Source organism: Ursus maritimus, unplaced genomic scaffold (assembly GCF_017311325.1).
Source record: "Ursus maritimus isolate PB19 unplaced genomic scaffold, ASM1731132v1 scaffold_24, whole genome shotgun sequence".
Lineage (NCBI taxonomy): Eukaryota > Metazoa > Chordata > Mammalia > Carnivora > Ursidae > Ursus > Ursus maritimus.
The window spans coordinates 38,986,593-39,009,699 of NW_024424897.1; the positions used below are offsets into that span (position 1 = coordinate 38,986,593).

Consider the following 23,107-nt stretch of genomic DNA (forward strand, 5'->3'; position numbering starts at 1 on the left):
CAGGTAGCAGCTAGACGGCGAGGTAACCATGGAGAGCAAGTGTGAGCTGAAATGCAGTGACCTCTAAGATAGGACCATTTTGGGGTTCCTGATACTACTGTTGAGATACCAGTGTTTCCTGCTCAGGAAGCAAACAAGAAGAAATACAGTATCTGGTGCTGAATACTCTAGAAGCTTACATGTTGTCCCAGTTACTCGCCTGCACGTTTCAGCGGCATTGCCTGTGTGTATTTTGAATTCACTTCCCTCTGCTTATCCCGCTCGTCAGGCAGTAGAATAATCTAGGCGAACCGGCAGTGAGCGCTCCTGCTGCGGCACATCGTTACGCATAAACGATGTGCATGGCCTTTTTGTTTGATTAATACGGAAGGACGTTAGTGCTGAGCCAGGTTTAGAAAATTGGGGATTAATATCTCTAAATGCTGAGCTGATCCCTTTTTTTCCCCCAGGAAAAACAATGACCTTCGTAGAATCTTTTTCCAACAACATTCTTATCTGCCGTTCATCAGGGTTTATTTAGTATTGCAGAGTAAGCCCACTCTATAAATCAGAACTCTCTCAGATGACGTGACCAGTTTCAACCCAAAATTGAATATCCTGGAAGAAACTCAGAGTTGAAGGACCCTGGGGGCTTAAGCACTAGCACTAAGGACTTGCTTACTGTCAAGATCCTTTTTCTTCCCCTAACCTGACTCTCCTGCTCCCCCCCCCCCCCCCCCCCCGCCTCTGTGTTGGCCTCATTCTGTCCTACTACAGGCTGCCTCTGCACAGGGGAAATGTTGGCCACGGCCAGTTCCAGGCTCGCATTATGCCAGCATCGCAACCTAAAGGAAAGGGAAAACCTTGCCTAATTCAGATATAGGAATCCTCCAGGGAAAGTCCATGATTGGCCCACACTGGGTCACATGCCCTCCGCCCAGGCTACAGCGGGGAGGCCAGAGAATAGGGCCTAGATCACAAGCCCTGAGGTTGGGGAGCAAGGTGCTGGGATGGGCAGCAGCACCCATGGTTGGAGTAGGGGTGCGTCAGTTCTCCAAAGGGAGCAAAGGCAGAGTGCCAGCAGAAGGGAGCAGACCAAAACCCATGTGGAAGACAGTCAATATCAAGATGTTCTTTTCTCTTGAATGATATCTCTAATTATTATCCCAGAGTATTCAGATGAGTCACAAGGAAATGGTGATATTCTTAGAACTATCCTAACAGTCTATAATTGTTCCACCTTCACTTAATATTTCCTTATGCTGTATATTATAGCATCTGTCAAGACCACAATTATTGTTTTATTTTTTTAAAAGGTTTTACTTATTTGAGAGAGACAGAGAGTGAGCACGAGCCGAGAGGAGCGGGCAGAGGAGGAGGGAGAAGCAGGCTTCCTGCTGAGCAGGGAGCCCGAGGCGGGGCTCCATCCCAGGACCCTGGGATCATGACCTGAGCCGAAGGCAGATGCTTAACGGACTAAGCAGCCCAGGCTCCCACACAATTATTGTGTTAAAAGTGCCCTCGGGCGCCTGGCTGACTCAGTCAGTGGAGCGTTCGACTCTTGATCTTGGGGTTGTGAGTGTGAGCCCCTTGTTGGATGTAGAGATTACTCCAACATAAAATCTTTATGAATAGAGAGCTTTCATATACATTATCTCATTTAGTTCTTTTCATCTGAGCCATTTGTTTTTGTAGTATACCCATTTCATAGATGGCCAGAAAGGCTTAAAGCAGCTCTGTGACTCACGCACCACCACAGATACAGTGTCATTGGAGGCTTGGTAAATATAGATCTTCTGGCTCCTTCGCTAGTTCCTCTCGGCATCCGTGCCTGAGATCCCTGTCACCCGTGTTTTCGTTCTGGCTTGGGTGTAGTCGTATTCGTCTGTTTCTCCCAGAACGGAGCCTTGTGCCACAGACTTGTCCCGCAAACCCTCACAAACCTCTAATGCTGTGGATACTGTGAATGTTCGGGAAGTGATGCCGACTGGTAATGAGTCGAGGGCTTAAGACGCTACTGTGAAGTGTAGGTACAGCGGGGAGCCCTTGGCGTTGTGGGGCCAGCGCCAGGGAGAAGGCTGCTTGGTCCCCCGTTGCTGGCTGATGTGTGGGAAGGTGGCCTGGGACCTCTTTCGCAGTCAGGAGCCTGGCCTCTGGGCACCTCTTGGAATGGTCCCACGACTGTGGAGACAGTGTTCTTCTCTCACTTGGGGGGTTGCTCACCTCCTGTGCCCTGCTCTGTCCTCCCTTAGAAGGACCAAAGAAACACTTCAGCGTCCTGAACCCAAAGCCATTCCTAAAGCCAAAGGCACGTACTCCCTCTCAAAGGCCACAGGAGCCCAAGTCCTCTCCCAGCCGCCGGCGTCCCAGCGTCCTGGCCACATTCACCCCGCACACTCAGCAGTTCGATGCCCCCAGTCCTCTTCCTGAAAATAAATCCCACACCCAAGATTATAACACTTATCCCGACAAAAGGGTTTCAAGATGGAAAGAAAAAGCGCCAGGCATTCCTTTACTCTTTTACTCCTCTTGCGGGAGCAACTTCTTAGAACTGCAGAAGGGTCCTTCCCTTTTCCTTTTTCTGGGGGGTGTGCTCCCCTCTGTCCAGGCTGCTTGCTCCTCGGACGTGATTCCTTACCCTCTTCTGCTTCCTGCTCTTGTCTCCACTGTGCATCCGTACTGTGCGTCCGTGATGCCTTCTGGAAGCCCTCTGAAGAAGCCGGGGGAGCCTGCTTCACGATTCTTTCTCTCAGTTCATGGTCACCTGTTCCAACTGACTCTGAATCCCTCGGGAACGACCTACCACTGCAGAGCCAGACGAGTGCGGTTGCGGATTCAAATCCAGAAAGGGGAGTGTGCGCCTGCGTTCACGCGTGTGCGTGTGCGTGCGTGTGCGGAGTGTCGATCCTGGCTCTACATAGTAAATATGGTATGAAGTGCTCGTCTGTCTCCTCTCTTATGCCACCATAAGATGCCTATTGGAACTGAATCAGAAGTGTCATCAGACAGCACATCTCAACTGTATCTAGTTTCTCCCTGCTGCTGTAACACGTGACCAGACTTCACGGCTTCAACAACAGAAATTTGTTTTCTCACAGTTCTGAAGGCTGGCCGTCCGAAATCAGTATCACTTATTTGATTTGGGCCCCAGATCAAAGAGTCAGCAGGACTCTGCTCCCTCCAGAGGCTGTAGGGATGGGTCTGCGCCGAGCTTCCTCCAGCTTCTAGGGGCTGCTGGTGGCCACAGCACTCCTGTCTCTGCCTGCCTGTCCTGTGGCCTTCTCTTCTGTCTGTGTCCAACCTCCCTCTGCCTCTCTCTTACGGGGACACTCGGGACTGTATTTAGGGCACACCTGGGCCATCCTGGATACCCTCCCCATCTCGAGAGCCTTAGTAATCCCATCTGTAATGTCCTTTTTTACATTGTGAGGTAACATTCACGGGCTCCAGGGATTAGGATATGATCTCTTTTGTGGGGCCATTACTCAGCCTGCCATATCACCCGTCCCCATAATTCCCACACACGTGCCCCCAAGTTCTCCGTAAGCTAAGAGCCAGCTTCTCTCCCTTCCGACTTCCTGAATCTGAGGGGACCAGCTTCTTAGCGCTTTCTCCCTTATCACTCCCTGCACCTGCAGTAGCAGCAGGGCCCTCGGTATCTTGCTTCTCCTGCGGTCAGGCCACCTTCTTCCCCCAAAACACGGGCCAGGTGCAGCAGGAGAGGTACAAGCCTTAAATAGGGGAGATCCCCACTAGGCCAATTTTGTGGCCGGAAGAATCGTGGTGTTTTGCTTTTGCTTCGCCTTGACCAGTGCAGAAAACATCTTGCCTCTGCCTTTCTGCCAATGTTTCTAGACTGTAAAGTCATTAAGGACAGAAAGCAGACCCTCGGCTTATCGGCCCTGGTGCCCGGCCGTGTCCCGGGAGGCTAGACACTCAGCTCCATATGTCTCCTTGCCCACAGTCCCCAGACAGCCGCGCGGCCCCGCCCTTCCGTGGTCGGTCACCACCGGCCAGTCCTCTCGCCAGCACCAGGCTGGGTCCGGCGGCGCCCGGCACAGGGTCAGATGCCGTTGCTGCCACACCGCAGCCCTGTGCTGGGGTGGGGACCTTGTTGCCGTGGCCTTCGTTAGAGCCCAGAGCCGAGTCCTGTGCCACGTACGGAGCTGCGGTTCTCAGAGGCACGTGCTGTCCTGCTCACACCGGGTCTGCTACCTCGGGACGCTGCTCGATGGCGGGGGCTGGGGACAGTCATTGTGGAGAGGCCGGCGGCGCTGCCGGTGTCACGGCCGAAAACCGCTGCTCCCGCGTCAGTTCCTATCTGCTTCAAGCAGAAGGCTGGGTGGGGAGAAGGGACTTCCGTGGAGGCCGAGTGTAACTGGAAACTTCCTCTCTACTGTAAGAAGAAGTCTCTTGAAAGGAAATGAAAACCAGTTCCAGAGGGTCCATGGAAGGCTTTTCCTGGTTGGAAACCTATGCTGTCTCCTTGTTGAAAATAAGTGCGCCTGAAAATAGGGGTCAGAACTTACCAGCCCACAAGAAGGAGGCTTCACGCGGGGGGATGGGCAGGTTACAGATGAACGGTCTCTAGGTCTTTTCGGTGATCCAGCCATGATTTTCACTGTGTGTTTAAGTACTGCTCTTAAACACGGACACTGTCTAGGCGTCTCTAGTGGCACATTTTTGTACATATAGGCACAATTGAAGTTCTTATTTCAAACTCAGAATTGACAAAGGAGTTGATTTGAATAGGTACTGTGCACTTACGGAGGTGATTTGAAGAACAAAGAGTTTGATATAGTCTAAAAATACATTGGGGACAAAAAACAAAAAACAAAAAGGGGGAGGGAGGGAGTTCTTGGTGAGTCTGGAACATTATTCAGCAAATATTTGCCAAGCACCTGCTATATGCCGCGCCGGACACTGGGCTAGGAAGCGGGGATACATCTGTGAACAAGACCTGATCCAGCTCCGGAGTTCGTAGTCTAATGGTGAGACGGGATGAATCAACAGGCAGTTAAAGTCCGAGGTGTTAATAAGTGCATCAAAGAGACAGTTAACCTGGCTTGGAAGATCAGGAAAGGCTCCCCAAGGTGACGCCAATGTTGAGAATCAAATGAGAAATAACACTGGGTCCAGAAGAGGGACCGAGAGCCTTCCAGGCAGGAACAGAATGTGCAAAAGGCCTGAAGGTGAAAGCATCATGGCGGATGGGGATATGGGGTGAGCCAAGAGACTGATGGCTGAATGAGCCAGAGAAAGGCAGGTCAGCATGTGCAGGGAAGAAAAGATGGCGAGGGGGAGTGGGAAGAAGCGTGCAGTCAGTCCTGTCCAGCTTTCTCCCAGCCGAGTGACCTAGCCTCTGGGACATGGTAACGGTTGTCACTGAAGGGAGGCTCTTATCGGGCCAGTAAGCTGCCTCATCCTTTCTGCTTTCTTCCTGACACTCCAGGAGACCGAAGGTCCTCACTCAAACTGCAAAACGGGGGGTCGGGCCTTCAGGAAGCTGTCAGGACCAGAGCCCACCGTGCTGTCTCCTGTCCCAGACCCGATTGTTCTGGGGTTGAGAAGTTTGGGTGCTGAGCGTGGAAATAAACTTTCCTATCTAGCGGGGTTTTGGATCAATCCGCAACCCAGAGCAGGTTATCAGATGCACAGCTCTGATGTCACACCTTATAACGCAGGGGGAAAAGTTCCTTAGATCACCACCACCCCCAAAAAAAAAAAACACGAGAAATTTTAGAAATCACCTGACAAGAAATGTCAAGTAATACTGACTGAAAATCAGACCACAGCAGCTGCTTTCCACAGCTGCTTCCCATGTGGGTCCGTGTCTGAACAGAAGAGATGAGTCTAAAAATAACCAGGAATGTAAAAGCCTTCAGGAGCCGAGTCTCTGAATGAGCTAGCTTCAGAAATGAGGAGGGGGGCGGTGGCTGTCTTTGGGCCAGTGGGTCAAAGGTGCATCCCCCAAGGGGCTGGAGACGTAACCCCGGCTCCCCGCTCATACTGACCCATCAAACCTCATGGTACCCATTTTACAGATGGAGGAAAAAACACGTTGGCCTCTGAACTCTCTCGGACTAAGAATTCCTAACCTCAGCTATCATCCATGCCAAGGTGACTTCCTAAGGAAAACAAAGGCAGTGAAGTACAGAAATCAGTAACGTTTTGTCTCCATCATCTATCTGAGCCCGTCCGCGTGGAGGGAGTTTGTGACACTCTCCTAGGAAGCAGCCTTTTTTTTAGCTGTGAAACCGAGACTGGGACTTTCTCCGCCAGTAGAAGAAAAAGTTGACGTCAGAAGGAAGCATGCTCCACCAAGACAAAAGCAAAAGGATGTGTTTTGTTTTGTTTTTAGTTGTGGGAAATTTTAAAAGATATACCCATTTAGGCCCCCTCCCCCCAAAAATAGATCTGCTTTCCCATGCACAGAAAAGCACCAGCAGTTGTGGTTTTTTTACTGCATTTTTCTAGTAAGAAAACAGTTTTATCCCTGGTTGTCGTAGCTCTGTAGTAATCATAATAATAGTACCAGCAAACGCTGGCTAAGCACTGAGGCGGGAGGCGCTGTGCTGAGAAAGCGCTTTGCCATGGGCTCATGACTCTGTGATCTTCACAAAATCGGGATGCGGGTGAACTGCTGTTATCCCCACTTCCCACTGAGGAAGCGGGTGTTTGCAGAGGTGCAGAAAGTTGCCCAGGGCACACCACCTGTCCGTGGGGAGGGCAGGGTTTGCCCCCACCAGCCGCGTCCGCACGGGCACCCTGGATGCTAAGCTGCCCCAGGTCTAGTGTTTGTCACGGGGGCCACACGGACTGATTTTTCTTTAGAGTCTTCTCAGTTTCCTGTGGCGAGTTTTTCAGTCTGATTTGCATTTCACCCTTCCCGTTATTGTTGATCTTCGGGGCTGCCTTCTCCTCTGTAACCTGGATGAATGGGCACTGAATCGGAGACCAGAAGCCGGGGGGGGGGGGAGTTTCAGTTCCCCCACCAACCACCCCCGCCCCGTGATCTTGCCCCATTCACAGCCTCTTCGCGCCGGTTCTTTATCTATAAAATGAAGTTGCAGGAGTGTAACAGGGATCCTCCCCTGTGCTAAGTAGCCTCCTTCCTCTTTCCTCTCTCCCCTCCCGACCTTCCAGCTCTCCTTCCTTCTCTTCCTGGCCCCTGGCAGCCGCTTGGGCCCACCTTCTTATATGTGCTGGGCGGCCAGGGGAAGTGGTGTGAGGGTGGGCTGTTGTCCAGAAGGCTTAGGGGACCCCGACAGAGTGAGGAGGACAAGCAGGGTGATGTTGTTTGGTGGGACACACAGGTGGAGCTGCCCCCCCCAAACATTGTAATGCTTTAACTCATCTTAACATCAAAAACTTTCGGGGTGCCTGGGTGGCTCAGTCAGTTAAGTGTCTGCCTTCGGCTCAGGTCATGATCCTGGGGCCTGGGATGGAGCCCGGCAGCCCCACATCGGGCTCCCTGCTCAGCAGAGAGTCTGCTTCTCCCTCTGCCCCTTTCCCCCCTTGTGCTCGCTCACTCTCTCTCTCTCTGATTGACAAATAAATGAATAAAATCTTTAAAAAAAAAAAACTTTATAGGCCTTCAGGAAACCAGGGTAGTTTGGGACAGAATTCTTTCATTCTGAACACCAGTGGGAAACCTATTTTTGGTCCAAAGACTTTCTAATCCTGAGTTTGGTGGTTTCTGTTCACCATTAGGAGACAGCATCAGGCCTTCGGTGGTGGGATAGGAGTCAAGACAGGAAGTGGATGATACCCCAGAGGAGAATTTTTTTCGATACCATTTTTAGTTGACTTTTCCTTGAACCACAGAACATAAAATTATTTGTTCTCAGAGGATGTGTATATTGTATTAGACATGAGCATTTGGAATATTTCCAGGAAACAGGTTTAGTTAATCCAGGTCGGCTGGCCAGGGTTCCGTGGACAAAGAAGTAATCACCGCCCATATTTCAGCAAATTAAAGTCTTCCCAAATCATTTTAAATTGGGGGTCATTCATTTCACTAGTGTGTGTATTTAGCGCGCTGGCTCTCAAACAAACACAGAAGCAACTTCTATGAGACATTGAGATTTCCTCTTTAACTTCCTCAGACTTCTTTTCAGTTTGTTCTTGATTGTGTGGGAATTTGTGGGCCTTGATCACAGAAAGTCAGCCTCTAAAAGAGGAAGAGCGCTTTCATGTCACTATCATAACGCTCATTTTAGACTCCAGAAATGAGGCGCTTCACTGGGGCCTTCTCAGCCCTATTTTAGGTGTGTTTCCAAGGAGTAGGTTGGTTGTCATGGTTTAGAAGAACTTCACTGTCAGGATGCAGTCATACGAGAGGGAGGCACAGGCCATCTGTCCCTCCGGGAGAGGTCTTGAGGAAATAAATAGCCTCCTGGCCAGAATGTTTCAGACATTTCTCTGCTTAAAGCAGAACTCAAGGTCAGAGCATTTCTCAAGGCCCCGTTCTAGAAGTCTAAGCTTCCAGAACTGAGGTTTGGTCCTTTAGGTAGATGTATGGAAAGGTAGCGTGTCGTCTCTAGGCCTTCCCCACTTGTACTGGTCAGGAAGTGGCTGGACAAAGGGGCTAACTCCCTGCCCCCATCTTCTCAGCATCTCCGTCCTTCTCCCTGTTCGTTCTCCACCCCCACCATTCCACCTGCAAGGAAGATGAACTGCCAGTCATCTTTGAACATGGTAAGGTTAGAGTTCTGGAATGCAGGCATAAGAGCAGTTCGTATTTATTATCTTTGTCCAGAGTTTTTCTGTCAGTGGCTGTGGCAAGGCCTGGTTGAGAATTCTTCCCTACCCTGGGGTCCCAGGGTGGCTTCCAAGATTAGCACAGAGCACAGAGGACTCTTGGAATGGACACAGCCCCTGTCTAGCGAGGCAGACCCAGTTCTGTTGGTCAGGAAATGGCACTCCAGTCAGATTCAGTGTCCTCCTATTCCTGGGAATGCCACAGCTCTCACCGCGGCTGCTGAGAGCAGAGCCCTTGGGAGCCAGCGCCTGCCAACCCACACCTCCCTGTCACACGCCTCTTACGCATCAGCTTGCCTCCTTAGTATCTTACAAGTGTGATGCTCCGGACCCAGGCGAGATGTGTCACAAAGGGGAGACTGCGCCTGGTGGATAAAAAGGCATGTGTTCCTGCCCACGTTTTGCTATTTGCTGAGTTTTCAAAAACTTCCCAACCACACCCCTCGGTCTTTGTTTGAGTTGAAAGGGAGGCATCTGTGCTAACAGGATGTTTCTGGGCTCAGTCCCTATTGCATTCGGGAGTCTGACTTTGGGAGGTCCACTCTAGAGACTTCATCTGAGCCCAGTGCCCTGGCCACCCTCCTCGGCTAGTGTCCCATCACGGGCTCAGCGGTTACAGAGACCGTAAAGACCAGTTTCTGTCCTCAAAGAGTCGTTTTAGGAGTCTTTCCCTGTTCATGAGGAAATACAGTTTGAGAGATGACGTTGGGCTTCAAGTACCAAAAAAACAAAAAACAACAAAAAAAAAACCCCGCACAGATTGACTTTCTTTTTCTGGAGCAGGACCTGAGCAGGAACCCTGACAGGTGCGGCGAACTGTGGCAGGATAGTTCTTGTGGGCCTCTCGGTCTTCAGGGGTCCCACTAATCCTATTTCACATGCCCGCAGGGGTAGCCCTTTCTCCTCCCTCCACTTTTAAGCACTTCTGGCCAATATAGATCCCTGGTATAAAGGAGAAAAACGAAAGAAAGCCTGCTATCCGCCCAAATACCCCATTTCTTAATGTTTTTGTCTTAACCGATCGTATCCCCTTAGCTGACCCAAATCCGTATCCCCATTCCCTTGCAGCCACCCAGTGAGCTCAGTATGCCAGCAGATGAGCTAAACCCCAAATCATCACCTTCTCCAGAAAGACAAACAAAAACAGCCGGAAGGAGGGAGGGCGGACTGCGGAGGGGGGCGCTCTAAACGATGCATCCAACTACAGTCTGGAAGGAGGCCTGCGCTGCCGGCCTCCTCGGTGGGCGCGCGCGCGTGCGTGCGTGCGTGTGTGTGTGTGTGTGTGTGTGCAGCACCCCCGCCCCGGGCCCGCGGCCTGTCAGTGTCAGAGGGAATCGCTAATGCGCGCGTCGCCATGGCGACCAGGGGAGCGGCGGAGCTAAAAGCGGCAGCCTCTGCAGGGCCCGCCTCCCCCGCCGCAGCCCACCCTGTGCGGCGCGGATTCTCTTTGTCTCGCTCGCGAGCTCGCTCGCCGCCTGCCACCCCCCCGTCCCTCCCCCACCGCGCTCGTCCCTCCCTCCGCCTCCTCCTCCTTCCCCCTCCTCCTGGCCTTTGTCGCCGCGCCCCCCACCCTCCCGCCGCAGGTGCGGGGAACCGGGGCGGGGCCCGCTGCTCCCATGTGTTTATTCTTGGGGACCTTAATGCCTCACTTGGAACCAGTCTTTTAAAGAGAGGATTAGAACAGGAGTCACTCTCCCTCACCTGGACGCCCGGCCCTTGGCTCCTTGCCCCTCTGGCTGCGGCCCCTGGTGGCCGCGCTCTCGCAGGACCGGCAAGGTCCGGTGCTGCCCACCCGGCCCTCCACCCCCGCCCCCCGTGATGCGGCGCTGGAAGTCCTGCAGAGTCACCGCGTCCGGGCCTCAGAGGACTCGTCAACTACGGGAGTTCCTCATCTAGTTGGGGTTGCTGGCCCCGGATCAGGATGTCCAGGGCTTGAGCTCTTTGGATCAGAGGCCGTGGAACTGCTGTGTAAGCAAAATGCGCTGAGCTGCTGTTAGCATTCGGGGTAACCTAGTAATGAAGGATGCTGGGGCTACCGTAGTGACCCCCAAGCCATAAACCCTTCTATTATCCATCTTTGTTCTGGGGCAACACAGCAGCTCTAATGGGGTGGCGCAGCTTAAAATGTCAGATTGCCTTAGATTCTAGCTGATGCCCCCTTCTTTATAACAACAAAAAAAAAAAAAAAAAAAGAAAGAAAGAAAACATTTGTGACACACCATGGTCTAATTCGATTTTTTAAAGCATATTCTAAATACTAGCTGTATCTGTCCAGCACATAGTTAGGCATCTGGCTTACCCGTAGGTTTTGGAATGATCTCTTCCATGTTCTGAAGTTCACACTCAGTACTGAAATGATGAAACACTGATTAATAGGAACCTCAAACCACTCTTGTCATGGTCAAGAGTCCGTGCGTCTCTGGTGGCCTCTTGTTTCCATTGCTATCGTTCGTACCTCGGAAATGAAAGGTATGCCTTTGGAGGGGTACGGCTGAGGTTTCAGCTTTAAAGTCACCCCCTGATAAATGAGTTTATCATAGATAGTCACACAGAACAATGTCTGGACTGCCACACGGTAGTGGGAGGGTGGGTGCTTGTAGGGTGGGGAGCCGAGAGGCTAGAGGACAGGGTGGAGGGAAGTGTGCTTTCCCTGTATTTACCCTAGGACCTGTGCGTGTTAGGCCATGTGCATTTACTATTTTTTTTAAAATAAAATGTGATATTAAAATTTAACATCACTTTCTCAAGAACGCATTCCCTAATTCCCCCCAAAGTAGATGCATGTGATTCCGTAGCAGTCTGTACTTCTTATATTCAGAGCTCTTCCCAGAATTCTTTCCAGAATTCTGGCTGAACGGCAGTGAGTGTGTAAGTGGTGTTTATGGAAGTCTCCACGCCAGACTCTGAGCTCCAAGAGGGCAGGAGCAAGACTCGTCTGCTACGCCGCCGAATCTTCAAGGGCCGGCTTGCACTCAGCGCTTAGGGTGTATCTGCTGATTACAGAGATGAGGAGAAGTGGACGGGAGGGTACTGACCGAGTGATGGTGCCAGGAGTCAGGAGGGGGCCCATCTCTATGGCCCTCCTCCAGGCTTAGTGGCTCTCCAGAGGCTCAGCCCCTCCTGCACCGAGGACCTCTGTGACATTGCTCCAAACAATTCTTGTGTCATTATTCTGTGTTTGAAATGCATCACAATAAGCAGCTTGATTCATCAGTTAACTCCTGTACAAGGGGATGCTGTCACTTGCCAGAGCAGTTCCCAAGCAGCCGATTGGAGCAGTCGTCTGAGGCAAGACAGGGCCAGCTCTTCTTCGGTCGTTCCCAGGGAGGGTGACGCTGTGGGGCTCTGCAGTCCCCTGGCGCACAGGAAATCACCTGAGGCTTTAAAGCACCAACGTCCAGGGGCCACACACAGACCAAGTGAGTCAGGCTCTAGGAGGGGAGCCTGACCCGTGTGAGGGCCCCCGTTTTGCAGATGCTTCTCTAATAATCCTGGTGTACAGTCAAGGTTAAGAATCGTCGCTCTATGGGCTTCCCAGTGCAAGTGGGGACACTCATGCTCACCACACCCGGAGATTTTATTTCCGTCATAAAGCTGATGCTAACGCACTTTAGCCTGGACAAAGATGATTTGCGTTAGCCCACTTCAGCCTGGCTCCGCGCTGCTCAGAGAACCTCTCCCTCACTTCGCCTTAAAAAGCCTGTGGGTCCCCTTCGGTGCCAGTTGTTAAAAACAAATGTGTAACTATCTAATCAGGGCACGAACCATTTTTCAGACTTGCCCGGGCAGCAGTGACCTAAATATTACTCAGGGTGTCTGACTTCCAGCCCCAGAGGAAGAGTGTATTTGGTTTGATTGTTTTCATGCTAATGAAGTTGAGCCAGTAATTCAAGGTCCCCATCGGGACGGCTGAATCATTTGATGCTATGAAATAGTTCTTTAGACAGAAAGCAGTGGTACAGAGTTATTATGGAATTATTCATTTTTCTTTTTCTTTCTTTCTTTTTTTTTTTTTTTAAAGATTTAGAGACAGCCAGCGAGAGAGGGAACACAAGCAGGGGGAGTGGGAGAGGAAGAAGCAGGCTCCCAGGGGAGGAGCCCAATGCGGGGCCGATCCCAGAACACCGGGATCACGCCCTGAGCCAAAGGCAGACGCTTAACGACTAAGCCACCTAGGTGCCCCGGAATGATTCATTTTTCAGCAGAATCAGTTATGCACTCAATCTAATTTGTCGTGCCATCTTTTTAATTGTTAGGAGATAAAAACTGAAGGGGTTGGTGGAAATGCCCCAGCCCTTTTATACCAGCCACAGTAAATCTTTGGAAAGTGTGACTAACCCATTTACGAGCCAACAGGTGTAGTGGCGGACTGTTCTGTCCTCTCTCCCAGGTAACCCTGCGGGCAGTAAATAAGGCCTGCGTTAGAAGCCACTAAAGCTATACACACACAGCAGGGAAATCGGCCTAGACTGCCCACCAAGACACTAGCTGCAGTCGACTTTCTCCTAGAGGCATGCCTACACTCAGGGTCAAGGCACATTTGGCTAGCAGCCACCTGGGGCACTTCCCATTGAACTCTCTTAGGAGACTGGGGGCAGGGAAATACAGGTTGCTCTGGGGCTCTTAAGTTAGTGGTCATGGAGAGAATTGGAACTCTTCGTGGCAGGCAGGAAAAGCATAGATGTGGTCTCGTTTCCGGCCGGCGTGCTCCAGCCGGGATCCAAACAACCCATTTCTGGGAACTTAAAATAAAAAGTAAGAGAGCAGATAGACCGAAGACCCCAGGGGCCTTTGATGGGTCTACCAGCAGCGCATGGTGAGTGCTTTCTGTGATGTGGGATTCCTGCGCAAGAAGGACTGGACTGCCGCCACTGGTTGCTCTCTCATTACAGGGCCAGAAATAGATGCCCCATCCCGGGAAAAGGGAAATAAGGCTGCATGGAATGTTTCATCTGTTGGAATATTGTTCTCTGCTGCCTGACAAGATTACTGAGTTCTCAGTTCTATGGCAGTGGCATTGAGTAAGAGTCTGAAAATTGATGCACTATGTACTCGCTTAAAATAGCAAATGCAGAATAGAAAAACCAGAGCTACTAAGAAGTGTGCAACATATGGGTAGAAAGGCCTGCTTCGCCTCCGTTATTAGCAGCATGAAAGGGTGTATCGGAGCAGGGGGCAGATTTTCCATCAAAGGCATTCGTGTGGTAAAGGCTTCTGTACCGCAGTGAGACGGGGTGGGGGGGGCATTTTTTAGCTAACATAACCGCGTGCAAATCCTTCTGTTCTCAAACAGGTGGTAGAAAGTGGGCAGTTTGTTTCTTTTCATGTCAGTGTTCTGGAGTTGGTTTATGAGATGGTTGCTTCTGTTTTAAACTCTTTGAATTCCCCTCAGAACAAAAATCCCCAGTTACTTGCTACCTAATCAAATATTCTCTGCCGTGGGTTACAGTTGCCTGGATGGGCAGCAAAATTTAGTAAGAGGTGGAAAATGTATAAAAAGAACTGTGTCATCATCCTTTGTCAGCTTAAATGGGATTTTTTAAATACCCAAGAACAGGTTGACGGGGCCTTCTGGAATCCACACGCCTCTCGCCAGCGTGCCGCTGGAAGGTGGCAGAGTTGTTCCCCAAGGGGCTGGCTGTGGTCAGGCGAAGCGGCCTCGAGCGCAGGGGCTCTTTCGGCCTTGTCTCAGTTGTCTGACCAACATTCTAAGCGTAAGACCCTCGTTCACTGAAGCGCTTCCCCCCGTTAACAAACGTTCACAGAGCACCCGGCAGCACTGTAGCTGCTTTGCCTATATTTTCTCCAGCTCACCCCGGAGCCCTTTGGAGGAGAGGGCATTACCCCCCTGTTAATTATCCCTGTTTAGGAAACTGAGCTTCAAAGGATCGAGTCATCGGCCAGAGCCAGACAGCTGGGTTCGAACCTGAGACCAGCTGATTCCAAACTGTACGTTCCCTCCACGGGGCCCCATCGTCTCCTCTCTTGATTAAGCAACACTCCCAGAAATACAAAGAAACCTGCAAGTCCCCAGGCCCCGTCTCTTCCCAGCTGCTGCTGCCAGCTGGAACGTCCGGCTCCCGGGTGTGGAATAGTTGGTCGATGTCCGAGAGAAATCACTTTTTCCAGGCTTGACAAGCACTGTGATGTGCTAACAGCACCTCCACGGGAACTTGAGCTAACTGCTCAGTAAAACATAATTTGCTGATTGTCGTGGGACACTGACTAGTTTCCAAATTCATATAGGTCCCCACAGTTTGAGAGAAAGTGGCCTTCTATTTGCAGAGCCAAGATTTCTTTTCATTTGTCTTTTGGTCTTTCCTTTGTAATTTGTACTAGCGTTCCTAGGAATACTGTTTTAAAAGTTTGGACATTTTCAGATAAAGATTGCTGGAAAGAATGTTAGAGAAAGTGTTTTAAAAAAAATTACATGTAATAAAGGGTTTGAAATGCTAAGGGACGCCGAATGGGGGAGAGTGGCGGCCAGGCTGGGACAGGCACGGTATTTGCCATGGTAATGCTGCATTCTCAAATTCTAGGCTTATTTGCCTAATAGAGCACAGCACCACAATCATATCGTAAATAATGATTTTATAACAGAATACACAAACAGTAGGTTTTGTGAAACAACTGTGATATACGGCCTTACTGAATGTGTTTCCCTTAAGAAAAGGAGAGCAATGAGGTGCGTACCCTCTGAGTCTACATCACGCGTAGTGAAACCCTTTGGATAATTTTCCAGAGGAAGTCAAGCTCAGCAGTGTCCACAACCAAACTCATTGTCTCGGCCTCTTCCATCAACCAAGGTGAAGAGCTGGGAACATGGTAGACTCCCTTTCACCATCTCCATTAGTCAGTCACCAGATTCTTAGTCTGCTGCATCTCTCGGACTTGACCTGTCTTGGCCCTCTTACCAACCACAGTCTTCACTCCCACGATTGGCAGTTTCCTAACTGGTCTTCCACTCTGAAAATGCCCACGTCAGTCCCTCTTGCCATCACCTGCTTCCTCTCTGTCAGTTTCACGTATTCACACTTGATGAAGCACCTACTGTGTCCCAGACACCCTTTGAGGCACAGGGGATATAGAAAGATCCATTTCCCATGGAGCTTACCTTTGGGAATGGGGTGGGAGCCCTAGGAAGACAGACAATAAGCAAGCCAAGAATCGGACAAGTCAGTTTCAAATAGTGGTACCAGCACTGAAGAAAACAAAGAAAACAAAGTATTATCGATTTTCCCTACTTATTAAAGGGGCGACTGGGTGGCTCAGTTGGTTAAGTGTCCGACTCTTGATTTCGACTCAGGTCATGATCTCAGGGTCATGAGATCGAGCCCCACATTGCACTCTGCTTCTCTCTCTCCCTCTGCCCCCCACCCCCAGCTTGCATGGTCTTTCAAAAAAAAAAAAGGAAGAAAGAATCCTTAAGGGTGTCCCCATTGCCTACCAATTTAAACCTAAACTCCTTGCCTGTCATCTACCCAGCCTATCTGGTAGGCCTCAGCTCCCACCACCCTCTCCCAAACACACTTCAATCCTGGACTCTGGGCCCATGCTTACCATTCTCTCTGCATTCTCTAAATTTCACTTTTAGGTCAAGCTTCAAAGTGATCTCTCTCTGGCCAAGTCCTCCTCACCCTCTGAGGGGCAGTTCATTGCCTCCTGTCTGTAGGGGTCTGGAGATCTCTGTGTACTGAGGAAGCCCAGGTGGGCTTCAAGGAGGAAGCACAATTAGAGCTTGGGGGATGTTGTCAAAGGAAGGAGACACAGTGGCTATGCCGGGTGAGCCCACTGGGCTCACTGTGAGTCTGTTGTCACAGGGACTTGGCACCGTGTCCCAGAGCTACCTTCGTCCACGTCTGTGGGGAGTCGTGTGAGGAAGAGAAACCAGTTCTAGATCAGGGCGCAGAGAGCCTGGTTCGTTCAGGTAGTGTGTCTGCCTGGCAGAGCAACGGGCCGCACAGCCCAAGAGGTTGCACCCTCTCAACAGAGCCCTCCACGTCTGCTTGGACTGGGCATTTCTCTCCACGCTGTGCTTCCTGCACGCACCCTCCAGCCCTCTAATGGTGCCGACTCCAGTGCCTTAGATAGTAACCATTTGTTCAGTCTGCCTCCCTCCCCAGGCTGTGAGCTCCTTGAGGACGGAGCTGTTTTATTATTTATCTTGCAGCCCAGAGCCTTAGACACAGATGTTTGATGTAGAACGTATTTCAAGACAGTGCCGAGGAATTCCTGAGCTTGTGAGTAGAGTTCTTTTTCTTGGTTCCCAACACTATTCAAAAATACCATCCTTGGGGCGCCTGGGTGGCTCAGTCAGTTAAGCGTCTGCCTTCAGCTCGGGTCATGATCTCAGGGTCCTGGGATCGAGCCCCGCGTCGGGCTCCCTGCTCAGTGGAGAGTCTGCTTGTCCTTCTCCCCCTGCCCTTCCCCCCTGCTCATGCTCTCAATCTCTCTCTCTCTTTCTCTATCTCTTTCTTTCTGAAGTAAATAAGAACCTTTTTTAAAAATGCCATCCTTAAAAAGAATGCCGTCTTCCAAGCCCGAGCCCTGTGAAACTGATTAACCTTGTATATACATTCTTTTCATGAGTCTCTTTTTGGTACATGCATCCGCGATGTGTTTGTGGAGTAGCTGTGAACCCCCTTCAGTGCTCCGTTCACAGATGGGGGACTGCCATCCTGTTGGCTCCTCTGTTGAGGGACCCGCGGCCACCGCAGGCAGAAGCTCCGGTGCTTCTTGACCTTGGGGGGTTGAATCGGCAGACACACAGTGGTGTCCCTGACAAACCACTAGAACCCATCTGTTCAGAAGAAGATGTGGGTCCTGGGCCATGTTCAGTCCGGTCTAACTTAGCACCTTCATTAAAGATGTGGGTAGAAAATAAACACCAGCATTCACAGATGGTGCTAACTTTGGAGGTGCTGTTAACAGAAGCGTCAAGATAGGAGAAGTAGAAATGTAAGCAGGAAACAGCAAGGATGTTAAAAAAAAGAAAGAAAGAAAAACTCTCCAACAGATATTTTTTTGGTAAAATAAAGCCCCTTCGAGCATAAGCAGGGGGATGAGAAGCTGAAGGGGAAGTGGGAAGGAGGAAGGGAGTGATCGAAGAGAAAGGGAAGCGGGGCTTGCACACAGATGTCTCCCAAAGGCCCTGGCCTCTGCCTAGAGACGATGTGACATGGCCCAGGTGTCCCCCGGACCCGGCCTGTGAGGCAGCTCCGTTCCCAGCTGCTGTCCCATTTGTTGTGTGGTAGGCTTTTTGTTTGATTTGGTGGTGTTTTGTCTTGTTGCTTCTGTTTTTGGTTCTTTCTTCATAGTTGAGGGAGCTGCGGGTATGGTTTTGTTCTTATCGTTTGGTTTTGAAAGGTTTCATTATCCCTCGCATAAAGCATTAATTTGGGCATTTTGGGAGGGACAGAGGAATGCAACCTTTAAATAAAGAGTCCAGATTCCAAATATATAAAGCAAAATGAAGCCTTCTCACCACCTCAGTCTCCGATGGTGGGAGGGGGAGACAAATCAGCGAAGCCAGCGGCAACCCCCGGCCTCTCAGGGGTGAGTGCCACCAAGCTGCCTCCAGCATGCGGAGGCCATGGGAGGCCGTGCCCTGCTCCACCTTGCCAGGGGACAGCTGCCAATGCACAGAGAATAGGAACCTTCTGGTTGACAGAAACCGAAGCCAGGAGTGTCCAGGGAGCAGCAGTCCTCCTCAGGGACTCCAAATGGAAAGTCAAGACACCGGTACGCACCGGGGAGTCAAAACAGTGCACAGACTCTCCAAGTCCCAGGACAGCGCCCCATTCTTTGACTGCCTGGAACCAACCGTGGCTGGCAACATCAACCATCTTCTGGCCCAGGAGTGAAAGACATAAATGCCTGGAAAGGGAAATAGACAAGCAGTGAAGGTGAGTGCACAGAGGGGGGCATGGTCTCAGGCAAGACAACCCCAACCGTAGCCTCATCGCAGCACGTTCCGAATGCTTTTGTGTCGGGCTCGTGAGCACCAGGGGTTGAAGAATCCCATCCCTGCTGCAGGAGCACTAGAAGAGCGTCTCAGTGTGGGGACCGGACAGACACCCCGGGCCTGGGTCTAGCCTCACCGCTTCGCGGCGTCCGAGCTTCTCTGTCCTCCTCCACAGCCCGGGCATCATCGGTGCCTCCCAAGGCTTGGGTAAGGATTAAAGGAGGTGACGCGAGGAGTGAAATGCTTCATCCAGTGCCTCGTACATGGCAAGTTCTTGACAAATGCGTGCTGATGGTCAGCCTCCCCCGCCCCAGTCCCAGACGCACTTACACCTACACAAGGCTCGCTCCTCAGCAGTACCAGCCTTAGCCGGCGCGCGTCCGTTTACACGTGTGAATGTTTCCAGACGCCATCGGTCCAAGTGTTTTCCTTTCCCCGAGAACTTCGTTAGCAGTGGGGCAGGAGCACCTCATACGGGAAAGCTTGGTTTACCAAGCAAGATAGTGAGTCGCTGTGCAAAGGGATTCCTCCGTTCTGAAGCGTGAGCATGCCTCGTGCCCGTTTACACGTCTCTGCACGTAAACACCGTCGCTCCGAACGAGGCGCAGGGGCCCCCTTCTCGGCAGCCCTGCTTTGAAGACGCTCCAGGCTGCCCCCAGTCTCCCGGTTGGTGCCTTATGTCACGGGGAGTCCCAGCCACTTTCTTAGTCATGTCTTTTTAAGACACATTATTCTTTCTCTGGACATTTAGGCCACTCCTACTTCGTATGAGACTCTGCACTAGGAGCTCTCTGTCGGGGGATGAAAAGCACTCAGCACCGCGGTGCTCAGAAGCACATAGTAAATAGGGAGATCAGCTCACAAGTATATTCTAGTGACTGTTCTAGTGGCAGGATGCAGGGGTGAAGGCTCGGACTCCGGCCTGGTTGCCTGGGTTCAGATTCTGGCGGTGCTGTGAGACTTTGGGAGGCACTGAGCCTCTTTGGGCCTTATTTCCTCTTCTGACACGCAACTCCCCCCCCCCCCCCCCCCCCCGCCGCCGTCGTGAGGATCAAGCACCAAGTAGGTGCTCTGTGCTCTCTTGCTCTCGTTAGGCTATTCTACACGCATACCTTGTGTCATCGCACTTCACGGTCAGAGATGGAGAAGCATAATCCGAATTCCTGGAAGCACCGACGCGGGCATACCTCCTCTTACTGGGCTTCACTTTCCCACACTTCACGGAAAGTGCAGTTTTTACAGATCGAAGGTTTGCGGCAACGTGGCATCAAGCAAGTCTCTTGGTGCCAGTTTTCCTACAGCACTTGCTCACTTCGTGTCTCTCACATTTTGGTAATTCTCCCAATATTTCAAACTGTCTCTTTGTTACGGTATTTGTTGCGGTGATCTGTGACCAGAGCTCTTCGATGTTACTATTGTAAAGGCTTTAGGGGCTCTGGGGACTGCACCATGTAAGACAACACACTTAACTGATAACGTTACGTGTGTTCTGACTGCTCCACTGACCAGCCGGCCCCCCCAAGCCCCACTTCACATCTCTCTTCCTCCCCTCCAGCCTCCCTTAGTCCCTGAGAAACAACAATATTGAAATTAGGGCAGTGAATGACCCCACAATGGCTTCTAAGCGCTCAAGTGAAAGGAAGAGTCACACGTCTCGCGGTGCATCAAAAGCTAGCAAGGATGAAGCTTAGTGGGGAAGGCGTGTCGAAAGCCGAGACAGACCAGAAGCTAGGCTCTTGCACCAAACAGCCCGGCTGCGAACGCAAAGGGAAAGTGCTTGAAGGAAATTAGAAGTGCTACTGCGGTGAGCACACGGGTGGTGAGAAAGCGGGACAGCCTTGTTGGCAACACGGAGAAAGTTTTCAGCGTCTGACCAGCCACGACATTCCCTTAAGTCAAAGCCTTATCTACAGCAAGGCCCGAACTCTCTTCAGTTCTATGAAGGTTGAGAGGCGAGGAAGCGGCAGAGCAAAAGTCTGAAGCTGGCAGAGGTTAGTTCATGAGGTTTAAGAAGAGAAGCATTTTCCATAAGAGAAAAGTACAAGGTGAAGCAGCAAGTGCTGAGGCAGGAGCTGCGGCAAGTTCTCCAGGAGATCCAGCTCAGATCATTCGTGAAGGTGGCCACACCAAGCAGCAGATGCTCTGTGTAGACGAAACGGCCGTCTGTCGGAAGAAGACGCCACCTAGGACTTTCATAGGTAGAGAGAAATCGATGCATAGCTTCAAAGCTTCAAAGGACAGGCTGACCCTCCTGTTAGGGGCTAATGCAGCTGGTATTTTAAATTGAAGCCAATGCTCACTTATAAATCCGAAAATCCTAGAGCACTTACGAATTATGCTGAATCTCCTCTGCCTGTGCTCTACGAATGGAACCACACAGCCCCCGTGACAGTATCTGTCTACCACATCGTTGACTGAATAGTTCCAGCCCACTGCTGAGACCTGCTACTCAGAAAAAGATTCCTTTCAAAATACGACTGCTCGCTCACAACGCACCCGGCCACCCAAGAGCTGCGATGGAGATGGACCAAGGAGTCATACCCGCTTTCAGGTCTTCCTGCAGAAATACATCCCGTAAGGCTGTAGCTGCCACAGATGGTGACTCCTCCGATGGACCTGGGCAAAGGAAAAAATCAAAAACCTTCTAGAAAGGATTCACCATTCTTGATGGCATTAAGAACATTTGTGATTAGGGCCCCTGGGTGGCTCAGTCGGTTAAATATCTGCCTTTGGCTCAGGTCATGATCCTGGGGTCCTGGGCTCGAGCCCCGCCTCAGGCTCCCTGCTCAGCGGGGAGCCCGCTTCTCCCTCTCCCTCTGCCTGCTGCTCCCCCCGCTTGGGCGTGCTCTCTCTGTCAAATAAATAAAATATTTAAATAAATAAATAAAATCTTTTTTAAAAAAGAACATTTGTGATTCATGAGAGGAGGTCAAAATACCAGCGTTAACAGGAATTTGGGACAAGTTGATTCCCACCCTCACAGAGGACTTTGAGAGGCTCAAGACTTCCGTGGAGATGTGGTAGAAACAAGAAAAGTAGAATTAGAAGTGGAGCCTGGGGATGGGACTGCGTCGCTGCAATCTCGTGATGAACCCCGAGCAGATGAGCAAAGTGGTTTCTTGAGATGGAAACCGCTTCTGGTAAAGAGGCCATGAAGACCGTCAGAGTGACCACACAGGCTTTAGAACACGCATACGCCCGGCTGAGAAAGCAGCAGCAGGGCTCCACAGACTGACTCCCCGTCTAGAGGGAAGTTCTGCTGTGAGTAAAGCGCTATCGAACAGCATCACCTGCTACAGAGAAATCACTCCTGAACGGAAGAGCCAAACTTCACTGCTGTCTTATTTTAAGAAACTGCCCCAGCCACCCCAGCCTTCGGCAACCAGCACCCTGGTCAGCCCGCAGCCACCAACAGCGAGGCAAGACCCCTCCACCAGCAAAAAGATTACGACTCACTGAAAGCTTGGGTGATGGTTAGCGTTTGTTAGCAATAAAGCGTTCTTTAATTAAGGTATGTACGTGGTTTTTTAGGCATAGTGCTATTTATTACACACTTTAACAGACTACAGTATAACATCAACCTAACTGTTACATGCACTGAGAAACAAAATAAGTCATTTGAGTCACTTCATTGCGGGGTCTAGAACCGAACCTGCAGTGTCTCCAAGGTATGCCTGTATTCACTTTTTTTTTTTAAGATTTTTTTATTCATTTGAGAGAGAGCGAGTGAAAGCACGAGTGGGGGGAGGGGTTGAGGGAGAAGCAGACTCCCTGCTGAGCAGGGAGCCCAATGGGGGACTCGATCCCAGGACCCTGGGATCATGACCTGAGCCGAAGGCAGACGCTTAACTAACTGAGCCACCCAGGCGCCCCTGGATTCACCTTTTTTAATTTTTATTTTCACTGTATTGTAGTCAGAAGCTGGTTTCTGTGTGATGGTCATTCTCAGGTATGTACTGACCCTCCTTTTACCGTCCAGTACCGGCTCCCTGATCACAGTGTCGCTTCTCTGATGTGCGCTCGATTGCCGAGCACAGTGAATACGCACGTACACGCAAGCTCATTAATTGGGTTCAAATCTGTGTTCTTTTACTGTCATCTGCTCATCTCCATCACGTGTTTTAGGAAAGCTATTAAGATCATTTTCTGCGACAGTAGACGTGTCATGAGTACCTTCCTGCTAAACTATCAACTCCCCGATAAAGGAAACAAAATAGTGAGTTCTTTCCCCAGCGGTGCATTTTGCCAGCCTTCCTGATTCCTGTTTGCCTTGAGTACCTTGTTTCGTGTCTTTACCTTTTCTTTGTCGTGGTGATTTAGAGGGTCTCTTGCAAATAGCATAGAGCTGCATTTCTAAATTAAATCCAAGGAGTCCCTTTTACCAGGGGCTCACGCAAGGCC

At 50.9% G+C, this 23,107-nt stretch overlaps 1 protein-coding gene across 1 annotated transcript in view; it reads left to right on the forward strand.

Moving 5' to 3' along the window:
• The window catches only part of MYO1D (myosin ID), a 247,767-nt gene that overhangs the window by 215,343 nt on the left and 9,317 nt on the right, over nt 1-23,107 (forward strand). The gene's annotated exons all lie outside the window — the stretch shown is intronic.